Below are 4,205 nucleotides of genomic sequence, written 5' to 3' on the forward strand. Positions count from 1 at the left end.
ACGTATATTAATAATATCTTATCGTTTTTGTCTGAAATTTTTTTTTAAAAAAATCAAACTTCAACATCTAATCGCCTATTCTTTTAACGAGTCATGGTAGATGTACATTTCAAGATACATTCAAGGCAATATTTTTCTTTTTTGAGGGTAATAACGAAAAAAATATAAAGATGTATAAAATGCAATGATTTTTGGTATTCCTTAAAATTAAAATGTCATCACCGATGGATGTAACCTAAAACGTACACCCAGAATTTATTTTTTTTTAAAAAAATACTATAATTTTGGTCATGTATGTTTATTACTTTAAAATTTTGGTCATTTATTTTTTCATATTTCAATTTTAGTCCTGCATCTGTCGATTATTGATAATTTCAGTCAGTTTTTTCGAAAATGTTTGTGTGACACTATACAAGTCAATTCTATATCAGCACTGTATTGATGCTACATCAGCGTCACATCGAAAAAAAAGTAGAATTGCCCAAAAATAAAGATAACCGATTAAAACCGAAATTTAAAAATATAAAAGAACAAAATCGCAAAATAATAAATACACATAAAAAAAACAATTTTTTATTTTTTTAATTCATATCAACTTTATAAATAATCATATTTGCAATATTTTACTAGATACTTCAAGTATATTTTAATATTCAGTGTATACGTAATAATGAGTATAATTATCATTTTTATGTTCTAAAAATTTGGATATTCACTAAACAAATTTATATTTTGTTGTTTTTTGTTTAAAAAAATAAAATATTGGTAAATAAAAATTTTAACATCCAAACAATTTTTTTTTATGTGTACATGGAATTCGAATGCCAATAATTTTTTTTTAGTTGTAAATTTAATACACTATCATATTTTAATTTTATAATTTTTTTTATCGCTAAATAGTTTAAATATATACATAATATTGTCTAAATCATAAATTTTATCATTCATGATATTAGATTAAAACAAATAAAAACATAAAATAAAATCAATTGATTTAAAATAATTTTCACTATTAAATGGTAAATTTTACTATATAAAATATCAATAATATTAAAAAAAATAAACATTAAAATTTATTTTTTTGAAATTATATTAAAATTTGTGTGTATTTCACGAAAAATTATTTTAATGTATTCTACCTTATATATTTTAATTTAAATATCAAAATATTTATGAAACAGTATACTTGTCAATTTTAAGATAAACAATTCAAAGTAAAGTTTAATTAACAGTTACTAAAATAATGTTATAGGTACAACGAATATATTGTATAACAATATTTATAACAATTATATCGTGTTTTTTTTAATTATATCTTGATATTTTATATTTAACGTATTATAAAATTTATGATTTAGACGTATATTATGTATATATTTATATTATTTTAGCTATAAAAAATTATAAAATTAAGAATGATAGAGTATTAAATTTATTTTTTCATCTTTAAAATAAATAATTTATTTTTTCATATTTGAATGAAATATATATATTTTTTATAAAAAAAAAACTATCTATAATAAAACAAAATTTATTGGTATTTAAATTCAATTTTCACATAAAAAATTTTGGATGTTAAAATATTTTATTTACCAATATTTTGTTTTGTTTTTTGGACAAAAAACAACAAAATATAAATTTGTTTAGTGAATATCCAAATTTTTAGAACATAAAAATTATAATTATACTCATTATTACGTATACACTGAATATTAATTTTTTTTTTGAGAAAGTAAATTTAATTGTATATATAGTTTGTTTTATATTACGGAAAAATTTATATATAAATTTAATATTAATAATATATATACATATTTTTATATATCTATAGGAGCACTCATCCTTCCGTCAATTTGCAAGCAACACCAACGAAAGTACACACGTGGTCCTGAATCCGTGACAGTTAGACTTGACGGCTTCCTTGTCTGTATGTTTGTTTTTTTTTTTATTTATTGATATAAATCGGACCAATTTTTTCCCGGACAAAAAAAATTAAACAAATTTGATTCCAGAACAGACTGTCCCGGATTCAACATGCTGAATCCGGGATAAAGCCGGATTGTATTACATTGATAAAGTTTTAAAAAATGCAATAATTTTATATATATTTTAAAATTTTATATTATTTTAATAAAAAAGCCCATATGTATTTGTATGACGCACGCTCCAAGTTTGAGCTAATATGTTGGGTTCAAATTAATGAGTGAAATTTAATAAGAGCATTCTCTCGTCGAGTGTTTGACGTTTTATCAAAAGATTATAATTAAATGATAATGATACAATTTATATCTTTTAAATTATAAAGAAGATCAAACATCACATTTTGATTTATCTTCCAACAAGAGTCAATTATTACAACCTACAAATATTACCTGACAACCTCTACAATTTCAGATGAAAAATAATTTTAATTCAAAAAAATAAAGATGAAAAATAATTCATAATTGTCTTGAACTATGGACAAATTTAATTAGGCTTTTGAGTTCTTGTTGATCTGTCCCTCACGTTTTCCCATGTTACACATATATAGTGAAATGCACGCATTTGGTGTTTGTACAAATGTTTTTTTTAAAGTTTTTCTAATGGATTTTAATAAAAATTTTGTAATTTGTTTGATTTATATTATAAAACAAAGTAATAATATTTAGCCATATTTACAGGAGTAAAATAATTTTGATGTTGAATAGAAACACGTCATTAAAATAATATTGGAAGAGTTTCTAGAAATTACTTTTTAGCTTAAATAATTTGAGAAATATAATGCATCTTAAAATTTATTCGAGCATCAACATCAGATGACATAAAATAAGATTTTAACTTAAATTTTATTTTTTACATCAAAAAGACATGCATCAGCTAACCTACTCATTACTTAAATTTATATTTCAAGAACAATGCTTTTCTAAATTTAAGGTCATCTCCAACCACAAAAATCAATTTGATGCAAGTTTTTTGCACTAAAATAATGTAATTTTTACATCAAATACAACATTCATCTTCAATCCATTTACACCAAATCTTACACCAAAAAAATATTATCGAAATATTTCTTTCATTTTTCATATATTAATTATTATTCAATGTATTTTAAATAAATAAATATTAAATTAATATTTATTAAATTAAATGAATTATTATAATAATTTTTTATTAATATTTAATTATTAAAACAATAATTTAAATATTAAGTTATTATTTATAATTTTAAAAACAAATAAAATATAAAAAATTTCATTATTATTTAAAAAAACAAATAAATATAATAATTTAAAAATAATAAAATAATTAAAAATATTAAAAAAATAAGAACGGCTGCGCCAAATTTGACGCAGGAGTATGTCCCGATTGGAGCTTCGTTGGAGATGCTCTAAATGAGTCAAACTCATTCCCTAAACATTAAAATATTGTTTATTTCTACTCCATCTCATTTATCAAAACAACCCCCCCCCCCCCCCCCCTCTTCTCTCTCAATTAAACTCAACAAAATTTATTAAAATTCGATCCAAATATAAAAACTCAACTCAAACTCGAAAAGTATATGCTACTAATGGAATTATGATGCACATATAGTAAATTTCAATTAACTCCACCCAAAATTCGACTCAAATACAAAAACTCAGCTCAAACTCGAAAAACACATGCTACTAAGAGTAGTAGGATGAACATATAGTAAATTTCAATTAAACTCAACTTAGAACTCAACTCAATTGATAAAACTCGACCCAAATATAAAAACTCAACTCAAACTCGAAAAACACATGCTACTAAAAGTAGTAGGACAAACATATAGTAAATTTCAATGAAACTCCACCCAAAACTCAACTCAATTAATAAAACTCAACCCAAATATGGAGAAGAGGGGAAAAACAATTAAAAAATATGAAGGAGAGAAAAAAAACAATTAAAAAATAAAAATATGTTAAATTATAGAGAAACCTGATGTATTGTATAGTAAAAAATGGATATTTAAATTTAATAAAACAACTCTTTTACCCTAAATTTTAGATTTTGGATAAGGAATCTGACGTAGATGTTCTAAATTGTTTGTCTACTATAGCACAAATATTATGTATAATATATATATATCCAAATGAATAATCAATCACCAAATATTAAATTATTGAGGGGAAAGCGTTGCTTCCAGAAGGTGATTTCGACAAATCAAGAGAATGGACAAATATACATAATAGGTGTTTAAATGAACC

The sequence above is a fragment of the Henckelia pumila genome, chromosome 2 (assembly GCF_033568475.1).
Source record: "Henckelia pumila isolate YLH828 chromosome 2, ASM3356847v2, whole genome shotgun sequence".
Lineage (NCBI taxonomy): Eukaryota > Viridiplantae > Streptophyta > Magnoliopsida > Lamiales > Gesneriaceae > Henckelia > Henckelia pumila.